Below are 20,581 nucleotides of genomic sequence, written 5' to 3'. Positions count from 1 at the left end.
TAATGCCCACTAAAACGCAACGAACTATAACACACGACTCGTAAGGGTAACATCTCAAGCTACAACAGGTACCATAGAAAAGTAAACAAAGGCTGAACTTTTCTACAGTATTCTACACATAAGACAAAGAAGAGAGGAGGTTACAAATTCTTAATAAGAACATTATATTATGGTAGTAGTAATCTAGGTGTTTTACTGGAAGTAAAGTGGATTACTGGAAATGAAGTTTTAAAATGTCCTTTCCATTTCAAAGATATCACGAAATGACTTTTTTTCATGTCTCTGGCGATAAGTATAAATTTGCCACACGTTTAAAGGGTGCCTTCCCTCTTCCCGCCCAGGCTCATGAATTAATAATTCAGTGCCATTAATACAAGGAGATAAATGATAAAGAAGGTTAAGGCGCATGGGCCAACCATACACACACACACACACACACACACACACACACACACACACACACACACACACATGCACCACACACACACTTCTGCTAGCAGTTAATATGTCCGGACCAATTATAGCGAAAACTTTTTAAACAGTTTCCAATAGCGTTTTTTACAATCTAAGCAGCGGCTTATACACACACAATTTCACAGGATACATTCCTAATAAATCTCCTGCTGGCCCCAAACAATCATTCGAGGGGATTAAAGCGCAACAACTGTTAGCATTAATAAGGCTTTGCACGCTATGTATTAAAGAAGCCTCGCCGCTGCTGTCGGTCCCTGGAAAACCTTCTGGCCCGGCACATTGAGTAAGGATGAGTAAGACCTATCTTAGACTGCTAACCTACGCTAAGAGAGGAACAAATTATCGGGAAATAGAAGAAAAGAAAGCCCTGCTTTCACAGCGAACGGTTGGTCTGTGTGTGGACCTAACTTATTAACTGTAAGTAGATAGGCAAGCACACCGCTGACATCAGCTCACCCTCGGTGTTTAAAGCCAAGGCTCCCCTGAAGCACTGTTTCAGTTTGGGAAAGATGGAGCTGTGGTTTGTAGTTGCACAGTTTGGGGGTTTGTTGTCGCTTATCCCAAATACATAGAGTGTTGTCTCAATGTGATAGATAGATAGATAGATAGATAGATACATACATACATACATACATACATACATACATACATACATACATACGTACATACGCAGACATACGTACATACGCACGCAGACAGACAGACAGACAGACAGACAGATAGATAGATAGATAGATAGATAGATAGATAGATAGATAGATAGATAGAAAGATAGAGATATATAGTAGCAACAGGAAGCTGCAAGTAGGGTCTGCAAGGAAGGATGAGAATGTAGTAGGTAAAAAAGACAAGTTGAAAATAAAAAATTAAAAATCGCATTAGTAAAACATCCACCCCAAGCTAACTCCAAAAATATTTAATCTAATGCTCTGCTTGGTCAAATTTATTCACTCGATAAATTGCAAATACGTCTTTCATGTTGATGTTACTCCAAAGTCTTTATTCGTATGAGATCTCTCTCTCTCTCTCTCTTTTTTTATACATAAAAGTATTTTATTCTGACCTGATACGGTTATACCAAAGCAGCCAATCAGCAGGCCCGGTCTCCTGCCACCGATTGTTGCATCATGTTGACAGCTGGATTGGGTCAGGTTATGTCAACTCTTTAACTGAACTCTTGGAAATTTTATTTCTTAAGCTCTTGATTAAAAATTGTCAATTGCCAATCTTTCTTCAACCTAAGTCTCTTGGGAGTAAAACAGGCCTGGCGGCAGAGCCTGTGATCCAAGGACCTTGGCAGGCTGAGGCAGGAGGATGGATAGGACGTTCAACATCACACTCACCAAGACTGTACAACTTAAAGACCCTGTCTCAACCCAAGGAAGGGGGAGAGACTGGGGTCAGTGGTGGGTGCCCGCCCAGCAAGAGAAAGGCCCTACCTCCACGCTCCAGCACCACCACCAGACAAAAAATCCTTCCTAAGGACACACTTGGTAGGAGGGACTGAGCTGGGTATCACGGGCATCCAGGAAGGCCAACAAAGGTGAGGAAAGGGGGGCAGACGCAGAGCCCTGCAGTCAGTGTGTTGAAGAAGGTAAGTACTCCTGGTGCACAGCCCTTCTTGGCTGTAATCCTGATTGCGTGTAATGAGGAGGGAACACAGCAAATATAAGTCAGATTAATCAACGGTGGGGAAAATATCATCCTAAATCCATTTATCTTTTATCTCATATCTAAATGTGAAAATGGCCAGTCTCTCTGCGTTTTCCAGTGTGTAAAGATCTGATCTGTTTGATTCATGTTCTCAGACCACACTAGGCTTGCTTCTGTGGGCGTCCGCACCACATCTAACTCCTCCTCCTCCCTGCAACCCCTCGGCCACTTGTCCTCTGCTAGAGAACATCGTTTGTCCCCTATTTAGGTCCATCACTTGGTTTTCTCTAATTGGAGCTTCTGTGCAACCTCCAAGACACTAGGGGACGATGCTATTTTTAACCACGCTACAATGCACTCGCTCGCTCTCGAATATCGAAGACTATCTGAAGAATCATTTTCAGAAGCTCATGAGCTAATTGTAAACAGACCTCACGGCTTCCTCATCTATCACATCATAAAGTGCCAGATACCATTCATAACATAATGCCTGGCAGGAAGCAAACCCACAGTAAAGACTCTGGAAGGAAGGCAAGAAGCCAGGGAGAAAAGGAAGGCAAAGGAAGGAACGATAGCACGGGATGTCACAGGCACGGTCAGGGGGCCATAAAAGAAGTCAGTGGGGTTCAGATGCTCACAGGTACAGTAGGGACACATTTCAATCTAAATTAGAAATGAATTTACAGAGGGCTTTCAAAAAAGGTGTACTTTTTTCCTGGGCAGGCCTATTTTCCAATTAAACACTGAGGAGTACGCATGAACAAAACAGAAATGAGTATCCTGTCAGAAAGATGAATTTATTGATATCATATAAATTACCACCTTATCATTCTCAGCATCAGCAGGAGTCAAACAAACCCCTCCAGAGAAAAAGTAGACCCACAGTATCTCCTCATCTTAAGGCTGAGGAATCAGAGAGGTACCAAATTATGACTGAAATAAAGCCTGCAGCCCTAGTCCAGGCCAGAAGAATCACCCTGAGCAACTCTGAAATGCTACTTAGAGCAATAATAGTAGTACACACACTCATGCACACACACCACACACATACATATACACACACACCACACACACATACATACACACACACACACACATACAGCACACACATACACACACACACACACACATACACATACACACACCACACACACCACATACACATACATACACACACACATGCACACACACCACACACATACATACACACTCACACACACTGCACACACACATACATTCACACACACAGCACACACACATACACACACACAAATGCACACACATACACACACTCACACACACAAACATGCACACACACATACGCATACATACAACCATATACACAAGCACACTTATGCATATATGCACACACGTTACACATGCAAATCCCTTATAATTGACAATTTAGAACTAAAGCATGTGAAATTATATGAAGCTACTAATATTGGATCTGCTAACTTTGCTTTTAGATAAAAATTGAAAATGCATGAACAGATTAGACACCTGTGTTGCAAAGTTCACCCAAAAAAAACTCGAATGATTTTTTTCTATTGCAAATCTTTTAAAGTAAAATTCAACTTCCCCATATTCAACATATGGGAAAATAAGTGCTTCTATCAGTAAAGCAACTCTTCAACATTGACATATCGTGGAACAGGGGTAACATATAGGTTAAAAAAAAAACCTACCTTTCTCTCCGTTCTAAGTAAATATGTGGGTCAATGTCATTGTGCTTATCTAGCAGGAACAAGGACCGGGTCAATTGCCAACCCAGAATGAAGAAAGAAAAATAAAATGCAAAAGCAAGACCAATCAGTAATCCAGTTCAGTCACCAACCATAGACCACCCTGCTTCTGAATGACTTGGAGGTAAAGGCCAGCTGTCTGTACCATCATGCACACAGGGTGGAATGTTACCTTTTAGTCCACGATTCACAGACGACTGAAAAGCCATGGCTACTCTGAAATCACACCAGGGTTTGCAAACTAATTATCCATGATATGAAAATTCAACATTGACAATAAGCCTAAGCAACTCATTTACAAAGAGACACATAGGTATTAAATATGAAATTTAACAGGCTTTAATAATTAGACTCTGTAAATGGTCTGATGTGTGCGTCTGTCCTAATTTGGTTGGGAGGCGTTTCTCACGAAGCACTTCTTAAACTAAACTCAAGGCATTTATCTGGCATTTCACTAAATTAAAATCCTGAAATCCTACGGCCTTATGTATAAATTTAGATTTTATTAATACTTTAAATCAAGCCACAGCTATTACTCAGTATCATGTAACGCAATTTGCAGTAGACTTCTGCTGTGAAAGGAAGAACTCAATGTGACTCTAATCAGATTCTAATATAAGGCGCTGTGGAAGGCAGGGAACCACCCTCCTGTCCCCCTCAAAAAAAAATCATCATTTCACAATTAAAAGATAATGCACTGGTGATGCACCATCACCCACTGAGGGAAAGAGCTGTGAACAAATGCCTTATAGCATTCCAGAACATGTTAGGAGGCCAAAAACACCTGTGCTAGCGTCTCACGTAAAAATTAAATGTCTTTGTTCCACATGCTTCTGGATGCCTCGATGGCAGCAAGGTTTGGCAACAGCCTCAGCACGGACTTGCTAAAATATTATGAAAACGTCCCTTTCTATACCTTTACCTTACAAACATGGCGAACGTCACTTTTTACAACACAGCATTGTTTTTGGTTCCCACGACCTGCTAAAGACAATGAAATTCACACTTCAACACCAACAAGAAAGTCCAGTTCACTCCCTGTACACTTCGTGCTGATTACCTTGAAATCTTGTCCCCAGCATGACCGATCCTTTCTGAAGGAAAGAGAAACAAGTCCACATCCCAGGCCCTCTGACAAGATTCCCTAACTGACTCTCTTTTCAAGACATTAATAGGTAGGAGGATCCTAATGCTGGAGATGGTACGGAGCAAGGCATGCTGGGAGCAGGGATGCTGGAGCAATGACTGAGGGTCGGGGACAATCTGCTGTTTTCATGCTTTCTGTATGGGAAGTCAACCAGGCATCACATCGCAAAGGGGAAGGGTGAAAGCACAACCTTTTGTACGTAAGTCCCAAGGGCTGAGCCGACATTTCCAGGTAGCAGAAGACAACAGTATTTCCTGTTCTCGGTATCAGACCTTAATTTTCACATGGTAGTTACTGAGTTATCGTCGTAAGCTACCTGAACTAGGAAACCTATAATAAAAAGGGAGGGAGGAAGGAGGGAGGAAGAAGGAAGGAAGGAAAGCGGGAGGGAGAGACACAGAGAGAGGGATGCAGAGAAACAGCAAGAGACACACAGAGAGACTATGAACGGGGTGGGGGGAGACCTTAACCTTGAGCAGAAATGAGAAAAGAAGAAAAGGAGAATCTGGCCAAAACAAACTGATAGAAAGCAAAACCTGAAAGGTAAAAATGGCTGCCAAAAGACATGGGCCACCTGAACAACGGGACCAGCATTCACCAGCGTTAAATCTACATCAAAGTCAGCTACAGGGAAGCATTTACTCAGGGCGGATCTCCGAGTTGGAGACTCCGTCTTAACAGCCTGCATACTGTCTAGAGGCAGCCCAACCTGGAGATACGCCCAGAGCACCCAAGACCGCATGCCTACCCTACTGCTACCGCCACTGTGTCGGAGTTCCAAACCTAATTATTATCCTCTTGACACTCAAAAGTACTCACCTTCTACTCAAAGTACAGTGAAGGGGCGTGGCAAAGGTTCGAACTTGTCCCCCAGCAGAAACAAAACTCATGCTGGGGCAGAGCTCCGTGCTACTGCTTTAGCCTACGTAGATGGAAATCCCAAGTGACTCCAGCCTAAAGGAGACCCCGAGAGCCCTCTGTGGCTGACATCGCTCTGAACCCACCCATCACTGATGGACCAAGTACAGCCTGGCAGCTGTTCAATTAACACATGACAAAGGACCACCAGTCAAACTGCTTACTACTGCCACCTAGGATTGGGACTGACTTCTCCATCTCTGGTGGTTTTGAGACAGGCTGTGTAATAGGCTGTCCCGGAACTCCTGGCAATCCTCTTCCCTCGTCTAATGAGACTATAGGAATAAACCACCATGAAAGCTATGAAATTCCGCCAAGTGTTTCTCACGCCTATAGAGAACAAAGGTGAGAAGAGAACATTTCCTATTTTTTTAATATGCATTTTTAATCAATCGCGTTTAATTCAATAAAATATATAACATTGGGAGTTTATGTTACAAAAGAGAAAGATTAACTCAGTAAAGATTAGCCATAATGAATTAAAAAAAAAACAAATATTCAGGGGTAGAGAGACTCCTAAACTTCCTAGGTGAACAGACTGGCAACCAAGGAATCCCATGACTAATGACCATTATTCATTCACAGACTTCTTACAACAGAGAGGCCAGAACAACGACAAACATCTCAATGTGTCCATCCCGGAGAAAGTAGAAACTTTGTTTGAAATAGATCGCAAAGCTGTTGACTATCGAGACTCTCAAGAAAAATCAATAAAGTGACTGAACATCCAAACTTATAGCCTATAAAACCTGTACAATGTCTCATTTTATAAGGACATTTGGAAGACACTACTTAAGCACACAGCACTTCACCCCCAAAAACACTTCTAGGGGTGGGAATAAAGGAAGGAAAAATCTATCTTTGCATAAGTATCACATTAAAAAATAGACGTATTGGGATTGGGGATATGGCTCAAGGGTAGAGTGCTTGCCTCGGATCACATCCTCCAGCATCACAGTAAGCAAGTACGCCTGCGTGTTAGGCTGCAGCAGACTGTGGGAGGGGGCATTTCATGTTAAACCGTTGTCTCATTTTATCTCGTCTAAGTATTATGAGAAACAGGAAAATGCCTCTTCCTGTGGATGGGGTATGGCTAGAATCTCATTCCTAGTGATTCCTCACTTCTTTATATATCTGATTACACCCAATTATTACAATGTCTGTCTGTCTGTCTGTCTTCACTGTCTCTCAGCAGGACTACCTTCCACCCGCAGCTTCTAATGAGGTCTCCATCCCTTCCAATGTATTGCCACTCTGTTTCATGGCTACCCCACATCGGAAACTAGCAACTCCATGTAATATTCTCTCAACTGAGACTATAAACAGTTATGCTCTACATAATCCTAACGGAGCAAGCAAGCTCTTCCCACACGGGCCTCAAACTAACAGGCCAGGTCTGGCTTCATCCACTTTCTGTGGAAGTGTTTGAACCGGCAGTGTTCAAACGTATGCCTACCTCAAAACTGCCTGTATCCTGCAGCCCTCCCTCTGACAGGCCTGAAATTTAGGTCTTTCCACACCATCTCATTCTCAAGATACTCTTGGCAGTTTCCACAGCTTTCCCTCCATACTTCATCTGGTCACGTCCTCACAGCGTGCAAAGCTCCTGTTTCTCCCACAAACCCAGCGAGCCCAGACCTCGCACGGTAGACTCTCTCCTCAGGAAGGCCTTAAAAAAATGTCTGTGCATCTGAAACAAACACAAGGAAAGCCTACCGATCAAATGTAGACAAGAGGAAATGTATTTACCAGGGGTCTTGTTCTTGGAAAAGTTAGAACACGGTGTTTTAAAAGACAGCCTTGGAAGACCAATGCAAGCAAATGCATATTTTTGGTCTGGTAATTTGGGCCAACTTGGTACCAGAAATCGTGTCAAATTTTTGAACCCACACGTGTGGCCACAATAACCTCTGTGGTATTACAGGGAACCAAAAATAACATCCTCAAGGTGAAATCCAAGTCAATGCAAATACTCTGGATTATTAAAGCAAACCCCAGGCCTTGCCTGCCACTCACACGCGAACACCATCGAAGGCAGTTGCTCTAAACTGGAAGAAGGCAGTCTACTTTGATTACGACTGTGGCCACACTTAAGTTACGGATAAATTGCATTTTAAGAAGCCTTTGAAAATACTTCTTGTGGCACCAAAATTTCCCAGTTGTGGACACGTTAGCGTGGTTTCTTGAAACGGGGAGAGAGAAGTCATAAGAAAATGGCAAAAGCTGAATTATTCCGGATTGGTAATACCTTGCAGCCTGAGGGAACTAAGCTGTCCAAGACAGAGGGTAGCTGACACTCTGCCAAGTGTTAGGATCTGCTCATTCAAATGCACTGTCATGACCACCACTGAGCCCTGTCATGTCCGTGGAAGGGAGGCGTCAGCTGAGCTATCAGTAAAATTAGCAGTCTTGTATGAAACACAGTGTCAAAGACAGGAAGACCTGCCATTCGGGTAAATAAGCGAACAGGGTAATGGTTCTACAGTGTAGAAGAAAGGGGTAAGTTTCTGGTTTTAGTCCTAACTGTGAATGAGATGCTCTCTTTTCCGTTCAGTCTGTAAAGTCTACCCACGTTAGACCAAAAGTGCACCACTCTGCGTCTTTTGTATGCATGTGACACCTGGGGTCGCTCAGCCATCACCAACCAGACTTAAAGTTCGGATACAGTGAACGCCTAACGTCTACTAAATTTGTAACTGTTGGAAAGTGTAAAAATGAGGGGTCCCCATGCATATTCCGCCATCTACCCTGGCTGCGGTCAGGGATTTAAAATGTTTAACTTTGCTTTCTAACACCTACATTTCCTTTTGGACTTTGTCTGGGTTTTGTGCTGGGGACTCAAGCACGTGCTGCACACGTGATCTACACCCCCTAGCTCTCCTTTAATTGTGTGTTAAAATGGTAGACAATGTTAAGGCTTCCGTAAGTGCTTGGTATTAAAAGAGCCCATTTCACAAAGAGTCTGCTCAGAGTTAAGAGACTGATGGACCCAAAGAATCGGACACAGGGGCTCTGCAAAGTTGCCCTCACTGAGTGCTGAGGAACTGGTAGCCATTAACACCATCTACACACTGCTTTGTGGACTTTCCTACTACTTTCAGTTGGACTCTCTTGGATTGATCCATTTACAGCTCCCTACCCAAAGTCCTCTGCTCCCAATTCCATGTTTTATTTTTTAAAGCTTTGCAATCTTCTTCTTAGGAAATAAATACAAACCAAAATGACAACAAAATGCAAACTGGCACCAAATTTTATCAGAGTTGTAGAGGCTAATAAAAGATGAGGCCGGAGGGGGAAAATTGAGACTTGGATCTTGCAAATGCGCTGATTTACAGAAGTAAGGGACGGTGGACCCTGTTTGCGGCCAAGGGCGGAGATGATCAAGCGTGCTAATTCCAAGCCAGAGGCACCGAAACGTCTGCTTTATCATAAACTGGGATGGGAATGACCAAAATAAATCAAAGGCATCAACTGTGTGGGGTGCGCACTCCCCGCCCCAACCCTCGTGTGTAAACTAGCTTTCCTGTCCCTTCAAAACCACTCCACCACCCTCAGGAATTGAAGGTGGCAGCACACACATAGCCCCGCCCCCGTCGTCTTTAAAGAGCTACAATGGAAACTTCTATTGCTTTTCAGAACACAAAAACAAACGCAAAGAAGAAAGAAAATGTGGTTAAAAAGTTTTCTTTCTACAGGCTAGCGAAGGCCATTCAGAGTTTACAGTGAGTAAGGATCATACTTAGCACCAAGGGAAACCTCTCACAAGAGTTTAACAATGCCAAACATAACGGGGTAGGGGCAACTTCTCCTGTAGTAACTGGGGAGGACAGGAGACCCTCAGAAGTCACACAAGAACAATGTGCCTGTCACCTACATAAAACTGCGGTAAAGTAAGTTAGGCCCTGCTAGAGTCCATGGAAGCTTATTTTACTCTTTTGGGGGTGGTATCAAAAGGCAGAAATTACTTTGGAATGGAAGGAAAACCATGTTTCCAATTTACGATTTCTTTTTACTTTTGTGTGTGTGCGAGGTGGATTGGCTTGTGTGCACTGTGTGTGCGCAGATGCCCTCGAGGCCCAGAGGCATGAGGTCCCTGCACCCGGAGCTGTAAGGAGCCCTGCTGTCTCCTGACCTGGGCGCTGAGAAGGTATGGAAGCCAGACCCAAGTGCCCTGCAAGAGCAGCAAACACTCAGCCTCCAAGGCACTTCTCCAACCCCCAGACGGGGAGAAGAAAGTTTTGAGGAAGTATAAAACCATTAGCAAGCAATTCAGTAGGATAAAAAGAATATCAACTTATCAAAAAGCCGTTTTGACTGAATAAAAAAAAACTATTGTATATGAGGGCATCCTCAAGGTGTTAAAGCAATATATAAAATGCTTAAAAAATGTTAAGAAGAATGAATGTTCTGAGGCCAGTGGGCCGATTTTAAGTGCATAAATGTGCAGGAATTAGTCTAAGTTATTCTTTACAAACAGGCAATATTGTCTAATAAAATACATTAATACCATGCTTCTAGTTTATTTTTAACTCAACACTAACTTCATAGTGATATGACTACCATACGCCTGAAATTGCCCCTCTGATTGTCACAGAATTAACACTCGACAGTGAGAAAGAGACTACAGTGCTCCATGTCACTCTTAAAACTCTTCAAATGTTTGAGCAATAGAAGTACTATAAACTCTTTAGCTAACTATTGTTTTAAACAGCTCAAATTCTTAATTCTCTGGCATTTCAAGACTACTCAGAGTATTCAAAGTCAATCCCAAGTATTTTGAAATGTGCAGTATTTAAAAGTGAGCTCTGGGCCCCTGAGAAAGACCTGAAGGTCAATGCACTTACTGCCATCCCTGGGGACACGAGTTAAATTTCCAGAACCCCCGGTGTGTAAGAAATGAACCCCATCTTGAAGGTTAACCTTGTACCCCTCTACATGTGTGCCAGAGCATGTGCTCACATGAGGCACAGGAAGACACACACACACACACACACACACACACACACACACTATGTTTTTACATTTTTTTGAAGTAATAGGATACTTGAGTTTTGTTTTTATGAGGTCTTTCTTTAATGTAATAATAGCTGGAACAAATTAAATCTATTTTCACTTACTGGTCCCATTTACAGGTTCCCAGAATGAAATTTTAAATAAACTACGCCCAACTATTTTGCCATAAACATCTGCAGTATGATAAAATATAAAAGGTGCTTTTACAAGAATAACGAGCCATTTCTTTGCAATGGATCCGGAATTCATCAGTTTCTAAGCCATCAAATGGAAAACACTGGACGACTATGCATTTAAAACGCAGCGTAAACGTTATACTTAGCCACCGTGCACATTAGTAATGGTATCACCCCATTTACATGAATTCTATGTCACCGTAATTCCATAAAATATTTTATAAGCAATAATCAAAGCTGAATCTGTATGGGGGTTACAATCAGAGAGCAGAGGCTTGAGAATGTATTGCTAATATCTTAATGTGTTGCAGCTGTTACACTAAACCCCAGAAGTAAAGCAAAGATTGTCTTCAAATAATTCAAATAATTTCAGTGGGCCAGGTATTAATGCCTCACACCAGTTTGCTACTACTAAGAGATCACAACAGCTTTGTCATAATGCCCACACAGGTCCTAAAATGACTGCATAAGGATTTTCTTGGAATCTAGGCTAATCTTTTACTGAGGGACCTGGCATAAGTAATAATATGCATTGCTTTGATTTATATTTTGTCCACATAATGATGTCTTTAAAAAAAGATCAAGCATGACTTAAGGAGCAAAAAATACAAATTAATTCTCTGAAACTATAACATAAAATTCTGTTACTTAAGAAATGTACTGAGCTTTACTCTCTTTCGTAAGCTAATAAAAGTCAGTGTCACCAGTCACATCTACATGAAAACATTTAAGACACAGACAGTAGAGAGTTAGACAGAAAGCCTCAGTGTCTATATTTTGAGTTTTTGCTATTTCCTTAGATGTGTTCAGTTTTATATAAAGGCACATCCAGAATGCTTCAATGAATGGAGCTAAAAATGCAAAATTTTCAATTTCATTCTTTCTTTTAAAATGTAGCAATTTGATATTCTCTGACTCATCGTCCTCACTCTTTCGTTCAGGTTTGAACTGGCAGCATTATGTGAGGTCTATAAAAATCTAACAAAGCGCACAAAAATAAAAAGTATTCCCTGCACCTTTGTTGGACTTGAATTTGAGAAAAATCTGTGAGACAGACAAAAGGAACTCTTTTGAAAGAAACAATTAGAAGAAAAAAGTGACAGTTTTGCCCTGTTATTTAAAAACATTGTTAACTTTTAAAGCTTAAGAGACATGAGAGAATTTTAAGGATTCTCCTTTTTCTTTTTCCTCACGTAGTTCTGAAAACATCCACATTGGTGACATCTCCTTCCTGGTTCCCTGACCCCACCAGAGTCTGTGATTAGTACTTAGAGTTTGCTTTCTGCCCCTATGCAAAGTACTTAACATAGTATTTGGATCATGATTTAAGAATGACCAAAACCATGGTTTTTCAAATGAATATCTTCCAAATTGTATAACCCTTTCACTAAGTTACTGCAACAATGATCATTCGTTACTTGTTTGCGAGTATTCTTAAGTATAGAGTCTATTCACAATGTATCTTGCTTTAAAAAAAAAAATCTGTTCAAATAAACCTGGGACCAATACATACATACTTACTCTTAAATCAAATTAAATTTGCAAAGAAGCATGATTATTATATCATGAATTGATGTTCTCCAAGAATATATGATCAGATTATCTGAGAATATACAAAGACAGTCGGGGCTGCTTCGGATTGAAAAGGCAGCCATCCACTCCTTCCACAATCCTTCCCAATACAGTTAGTAAGCAGCAGTATTTCCACAAGAACATTTTTGAAAACGTTCTGCAATGTCCTCGGATCTCATTGAGCTGAGGGGGGAAAGTATCAATAAAAATAAATATCCTACGTTCAAATGGAAGACAATGCAAGTAGCACTTACCCTAGCTGTGCCTTTCCAATAACGTCACACAAGTTATGCACTCTGTGACAGCCCCTGTGCCTCACAGTTTTCCTGGAATGAATTCTGCAGTAACCCTTACCTCGCTGGGAGGGAGGGAAGACGAGGCAGTAGCTGCTGAGAGGGTGATGAACTGTACTGGGCGGGCTCTGCTTCCCAGTGCCTGCCTACCCACCGGGATGAGATCTATCCCTGCGTGGCATTATTTAAGACAATGACACAAACTTGGCAGTAAGGAAGGCCTATCAAGAACGCTATTGAAAAGGAGGACGCGGTGCTTGTGTGAAAAGCACCGTAATCCTGTTGAAGAATAATTGCTGTTGCTAACAGTCTTACCCTGTTAGGAAAATGCTCCGTAGAGCTGTGCCACAGACTTGTTGAGATAACGCAGAGTGTAATACTGACACAAAAGCCCACGTCAGTGCCAAGAATCTCTCTATTACACCATTTTTCTCACCTGCAGGGGGATATTCTGTATACCAGAAACAATCTGACTCCTCGCATTAGGTAAAGATTAGCTAATGAAATAATATATTCAGTACAGTGTTTCATTTAAGAATCAAAGCCCTTTAAAATACAAACTAAGTATGTTTGTCACACCAATTTGGCAAGGGAAAGAGACTATTACATATCTCTTCAAGAATACATTAAGTGGATAACCCTTTTGCATATCCCTAACAAGTGATTTCCCAAATATTGCTTCACTGAAATGTAAAAAGAGAATAGAATGGGATACTGTTAAGCAAATGTATGCAGGCCACATGGAAAAACAAAAACAAAAACAAAAAACAAAATGACCTGAGTGCTTGCTGCCCTGATTGACAAAATGCCACGTCCAGAGTTAAAATAGTTCTGCACACTGAACTGAGGAGGTCTGAGGAATGTCCTGGGCACGGTTAAGGAATTGAACAGTTTTCAGCCACGCCCTGCCTGTCCTGCCTGCATCCATGGTCTTCGGAGTTACCAACAGCCCCTCATCCCTTCCTGATGGTCTCCTTGTGTAAGTGTCACTCAACTGAGCTGCTCACTATGACAAGCAGAAGTCTTTACTCTGAGGTGATCAAGTCTTTGTTTTTGAAAGAAGAACACAGTCATCTCATTTCATCTGTTGGCGAAGTGCAGGGGAAAGGGATACAATTTGCTACTTTGTGTTTACTGATTGTTTAATAATATTTTACATAACCTGGAAAAGTCCCTAAAATGTTGCCATTTCTTACTGGCAATAGGTCCTAGACACCTTTCAAATGTGTTCTCTCCCAGGGGTTCAATAAAACCTCAAAATGAATCTGGTGGGTTTAACCTTACCATTCTTCTAGTATTTGTACTAATTAAGGGCACACTTGTGTTTTATGAAAAGAGAAAGTACTAAGTACTGACTAGTAAATTTCACTAGAATTTGACTGACCCTAAAATACCTTTCTTTCTAGCCACCATTTACTCACACACACAAAAGAAATTATGTCGTTAACATAATTTTCAAAGGGTAAATTATCAATGCGATGTGCCCTGACTTGCTTATCTCGTATACAAGCTCCCTCTGCAGGTAATAACAAGGGTTAGCAAAAAATATCTGCAAATAACTAAATACTACTCCCTACCCTGTTCTCTCATTTGAGGAAGAGGAGTCTTCCTGAAAATTCGCAATTGACAATCACCTTCTCCCCTGCCCTGGTTCAGTGGGCAGTTTGCCTCGGCAACGTGCCTAAACTTATCAGTCACCTACGGGCTGTTCATATCATGGGAGCGGGGTGGGGAAACAAAACCAGAAAACCGTGTTTATGCGGACCGAGCCTGAAATGACAGACACCCAAAATGAAGTTCCCACCCCATACACCGTCTGAACACAGAGCAGGCAATCAACGGGGGCACCTGAGATCACTGGCAGGGGCAAGACAAAAGTATCCGTGAAATGAACACACCCCACACGCTATCTTAATCTTTCTCTCTGGAGTTCCAAAACTGTAGAAAGTATTTATCTTGCAAAACAAAATTTTATTGATTCAACAAAAAAAAAATGAAGATTAAAAAAAAAAGAAAGAAAAGCACTCTCTACATTTTAAATGCCTTTTCCTCTTCCGTACAATTTGTTTCAGAGTTCCTTTTAATCCACCTTTACCCAAAAGCCTCTATTGCTAAACGCCTTTCCCCCAGGTTCATATAACTGAGGATGCACCTCTGCCAAGAGCATACAACCAGAAAGGGCAGAGGGAGAACCAGAAAGGGCAGAGGGAGAGCAGTTCCAAAGTCTTGGGGACAATGTGTTAACCCCAAAAAACACCATCTCCTTTTTAACTTTTGTTCGCTTTGGTTTTCTGATACAAAGACTCCCTATTAAACCCAGACTGATCTGCGGGCTCATGGGGATTCTCCTGCCTCAGCCTTCTATGTCTTGGGATTACATTCTTGTATCACCATGCCCTACAAAGTGATGCTTTTGAAAGTAAATAAACAAAAAAAAAAATTTTTTTTTGATGAGCAAATAAAAATCATGGGATGTGAGTAGGGTTCAGACACTTGTCTTTGCAGGGCTCCAGTTTTTAACCTCAAAACTAACAAAAATATAAACAGGAACTAATTTTCATGCTAATTACAGAAACATCACAGAGACAAGAGTGCTATTGCATTAGACTCCCCCCACCCCTAGGAAACAATAAAAGGCAAAAGCATAGGATGTAACAATATGTAAACCGCCTTTTGTGTACACGTGGGTACCATAGCACTCACAACAGAAAAAGCAAAGGGTGTTAAAGGTCCTCTTCACTTGCCTATTAAAGCAACCAGAGAAAGCACAAGAAGACAGGCATTTTCTTCCCCAGGAGAGAAGCCTAGGGTGACTTAACTCTAGTCTATAATTTCTATTTGTTGATGTGTCTGAAACTCAAAGAAGTAGTTTTGTATTGTATCCATCTTAAACGTACACAGCCTACCAGTCTCCAGTGCCTTGTGTCAATTCACAGGAAGCCTTCAGCAACCATGTGTCAACAGCTGGAATACAGGACCAGAATACAGCACGGCCAGAGGATGCTCCCAACAGCCCCAAGAAAACAGGACTTTAGGAACTAAGACAACTTTAAGAAACAACTCCAAAACGACAAGGAAGAAGCTGGTGATGTGACAACAGGGAGAGCCTTTCTTAGCAGCAACTAGAAGGTTCAATTCCTAGCACTGAGAGAAGGAGGCGGAAATTAGTGGAGAAAAGGATGTGTAAGAAAAGTAATTTCAAATCAATAACCACAGCACCAAGCACTAAAAGACAGATGCTTTTAACGCAGAAGACTAAAATTTCCCTGTGGAAGGTATGTGTGGAAAGGAAGAAGAAAAAGAAAAAATAATAAATGTTGCTTTTAAATGAAGACAGAAAAATCATTTTTAACAGCTCCTCTCTACGTAAGTGGAAGCTGGGAACTGGTTACGTCATGGGATTCTACAGAAAATAAACACAAAGTATAGGGTTTATCAACATCGTGTCATGGTTCAGCCATCTTATGGGAAACTGGGATCACGGTTCTTCAGTTTTGGAGAATAATTAAAATGGAAGCTTATTTTCGAAACAACAACAACAAAATCATCTTTGCACTCTATAAACAACCTGTGTTACTATCCTCTAAGGGAAAAAAAGCATTAGTCAAGACCAAGGTCACCTAGTCGCCCCCAGCAGCCAACTGCCATTTTGACAGGAATCGGGGTTAGATTATTCTGCCATCTAATGCCTGAGTAGAGTTAGAGGTGTAGACTGGCCTAGCAGTACCAGGGAGAGAGCCAAGAGTGGGCAGTGTAGACGCTTTGTGGTCCAAAGGCTGAGAGCAGAACACAGCTGAACTCACTAAATCATTTCAAAAGAGATGCATCGAACAACCCAGCACGGTTTGGGTTTTAAGCTTGCGTTAATTCTTAACCTAAAAACTATCTAGAAACACCAAGCTATCGAGAGGATCAGAATATAAATTGTTTGCTCTGTGTATGGGGCTGGCAAAGAATGGGGTTAAACGGCATCCTTTGATGGCAAAACCGTGCCTTTTTAATTATTTATCAGACTGTCCTGGCCCATCTTTTTGTCACTACTGCGCTAAAAATTTCATTGTGCATATCAGAAAAAGACACGGGCTCTATATGCTTTTATTCTGACAAAATAATATTGGTTTGATTTGATGGTCTGTCTAAGGTTATGCAACTGTCTTCCGAGCTTCTGCCACCCTTCACAGCCAAGGATTAACGTTCTCTTTTATCTCCGTTTCTTTTTTTCTACTCTCGGATAATTAAAAAAATTCAAGGTTATTTAATATATTCTAGAATAGAATTCAGAGTTGTCGCTGACTTCAGGGTGCTTCTCCAGCCTGTTTTTCAATCCTGCATTTCTAATTTCATAAACTACTGGATCTATCCCTTTAAAAAGGCTTCTAGGGGTCCAGATTTTGTACCCCACCCCCAGCCTTATGTGGGCTTCTTTTAAAGACATTAATTGCAGTGCCGAAATTCAGAATTGATGCGCCGTACTCTATCTGCCTTTTAATGTTTGTAAGATGCTCCTCACAGACTGGGGCGAGAAAAACATCAATGACAGAACCAACTGGGACCCCTTTTTGTCCCATGTTTTCATGTCCTGCCCTGATTAATGCCTTGCTCTGCAGAGGGAGACATTACATCCGGGCTAAGACAGACCTAAATTTTACCCTCAGGCAGAAATCTGATTTAAACATCTCTATTTAAAGTGACATTTGTCCTCCTCCTTTCAACTGGTTTCCCTAGAAATTCCAGCAAGTTGACTTCATGACCTAAAAACAGCCCGGTGGCTCTAGAGTAGCCCTTGTGACTATTCTTGCAACTGGGTGAAGCTTCGTGCCAGAACGAATCAAGGTGGCCACAAAACAGGTGCCCAGCTATCTGCACCACTTTAGTGTGCTAAGAATTTAAGATAGAGGGTTCCGTATAACTCTAGAAATCCTAAACTGCTCCAGAGGCTGCTCACCAGCGGCCCTTTCTGATGGCAGAAGTTTCTTCAGATTCCTAAAATCATGCATAGCATTTCACTGATCCGAAATATTAACTGATCCGACATTCTAAGGCAGCAACCTCTCCCGGGGAATGGTAACACCCAAATGTAACATTACTTGCATACTATGTAACAACTTTCAGGAAAAGAAAAACAGGAAGAGAAAAGAAAAAGAGATACATTAAAAAAAAAAAAACAACTCAGTAAGCAAACACATGCATATTACAGGAGCCAACGCCCTCACACTGCTGGAGTGACTTCTGATATTATTAAGCAATCCCAACACTGTTGGCAAGTTTCTACTAACCAAGGTAATCTAATTTCTGTTGCTTTTCAACCTAAATTGATTTTTTTTCTTTTAGCTGTTCTGGTAATTGAACAAATTTATACAAGTGTGATGGGATTTTACTTACCACCACAATGCATAAAAATCCTCTATGAAGACAAACAGTATGGCTTCATAGTGCTGTATTTTTGTTGTAATTAAACAAACTGTATCTGAGTTTGCTTTGTGTTTTCCAGACATTTTCAAAGCATCTCCCATAACTGCGCTCTATTTGAAGGTGTTATGAGTTCAGTTCCTTAAACTTATTTTTTCCCAGGGAGTATTTGCTTGTCAAATAAAAAAGGGGGGGTGGGGTTTACTACGGAGGGAAGGAAAGGGGCACTATAATAAGCTTTCAAATTTTATTGAATTAAAATTTGATTTAGAAATATCCAGATTACTGCATCTAACCCATCGGACCAATGACCTAAAAATACTGATATTTCTAAAAAGTATTTTTAGCTGATTGGACCTTCCTACTCTTATGGCACATGACTTGGCTAAAAATAACTACTTACATCAAAATTACATTGAGGAATTTCTCTAGTATAGACCACACGCTTAAGGAAGCCTGCCCATCAGACCCAGGTGCCTAACTGACGTCTAATGGGGCCTCGCTACTCCTTGTTTGCGGCCACTCAGATCAGTATACTACGTGTAATGAGTCACAGTACCTAATTCCAGTAATTAGCATCTATCTTTACGTTAAACAAATAATTTCTTTAAGCTGTTCTTAAAGCATTTTTTTTTAAAGTCACTTCTTCACCCCATCTTTGAGAGCATCTCAGGCAACCGAAGATTTTACAGAATAGTCTCGGTCTATTTTTCCTGATAAGATCACTCTAATTACTGTAATCTAATGATGAAGTGCTTTTTCAACCTTTAATCAAGAATTATCTGCAGAGATGAGTATTTGGGTAGGCCTGAAGAACTAGTGTTATGTAACAGAAAGGCTAACCAACCTATGATTTCCATCTAGCTTCCAAGTAGAAATGTTTTAATCTTTCCTCAAAATAGTCCCGAAAACAGTTGAAGCCATGTGAGCTGGTAACTACAAAAAACTGAACTGACCAAGATATCTACAAGAATCCAAGTCCTTTTTTAGGCTCAGCTACAAGCCTTGCTATTTTTAGTACTTCATCAAAACCTTCCGTTTAGATAAGCATGCTTGTAAATAGTCTTCCTCCATAAAAAAACACACCTCATTTCTAGCACACATTACCTTGAAAACTGTGGCTTTGTTTTACAAGAACCTACCCAGCTAAGAAGCAGGTGGGTGTCAAAGGGCCCTTCAAAACTCAGAAGCAGATACAAAGAATCAAGATCACAACCGGAAGCTTCTTGCAGGGAAATTTCTAAAAGGAGCCCATGGCAGGATGCTCAGTTCTTCTATGGCGGAACTATTCCATTCTTTGCCAAAATCCACCTCACCTTATCAACACTTAGAGGAGCGACAAAGGCTGTGTTAAAATCACACCAGAGTGTTCATAGGTGGGTGCGGGTGGGTGAAGATCACACACTGCAATCAATCTGTACTGTTGCCTCTAGTCCATACTACAGCTGTTAATAAACCATTGGTTAAATGATTCTTCGCGAAAGCTAGGTCAAATGAATATTTTTATAGAAAGCAGAGTAATGACATTTTATTCCTGGGGTTTGCAGGTCTGTGGTTCCTCTGATCTTCACCACATCTCTGTCCCTTTTCTCAGCCCCCATGTTACTTAAGGGCGATAAATTACTACCTTAAATTTGTTAAGACAGCACACAGAGCACCAGGACTGATCAAAGTCCTAACCTTAAGTACTCCTCCATCCCCCTGTGCGCTTTGAGAGACACCCAGAAGCCTGATGCTTCTGCAGATTGTGGAAACTACAGCAGTAAAAACTCCAAGTGCCCATCTTAAATTAGGACTCTCGGTGCTGCATGTGCGATCTATGTATTTACATCCGTTTTTATGACATTCGGAAGTTCTGCTGGGTGCTTTGATGTTACTCCACTAATAAAGCAGAGAAAAAGCCTGGAAAACCAAAGTTATTTATTGGAAATTCTCATGTCAAAACTTGAAGTAATTGGTTTGGTCTAGCCCACATGATTCAATATTCCGAATTCCCTAACTACCTGCTCCCAGGGCTATCTGCATTTCTAAATCCGTTTTCTGTTGCCAACACACACTAACTTAGTGATTGAAAATGGCAGCTGAAGTGCTTCGACGGCACATTAATTTTTCTCTAAGTAGCCCAATTTTGTCATCGAAATGTGGAGAAATCTTATTTTCACTGCGTTTTACACCTTTAGA

General features: G+C 41.3%; 1 protein-coding gene across 35 annotated transcripts in view; it reads right to left on the bottom strand.

Annotated features, from left to right (window-relative positions):
• The window catches only part of Adgrl2 (adhesion G protein-coupled receptor L2), a 493,623-nt gene that overhangs the window by 146,273 nt on the left and 326,769 nt on the right, over positions 1-20,581 (bottom strand). Inside the window, exon 1 of one of the 35 annotated variants that reach the window (XM_032897161.1) lies at positions 12,953-12,971. The exons of the other annotated variants lie outside the window; for them this stretch is intronic. The gene's annotated coding sequence lies outside the window, so the exon portion shown is untranslated. Of the gene's footprint in view, positions 1-12,952; positions 12,972-20,581 lie in introns of those variants that run through there. 35 annotated transcript variants of the gene reach the window in all.

Source organism: Rattus rattus, chromosome 3, assembly GCF_011064425.1.
Source record: "Rattus rattus isolate New Zealand chromosome 3, Rrattus_CSIRO_v1, whole genome shotgun sequence".
In the NCBI taxonomy this organism is placed as follows: Eukaryota; Metazoa; Chordata; class Mammalia; order Rodentia; family Muridae; genus Rattus; species Rattus rattus.
The sequence above is the reverse complement of the archived record's forward strand: the minus strand, read 5'-3'. Positions and strand labels throughout refer to the sequence as shown.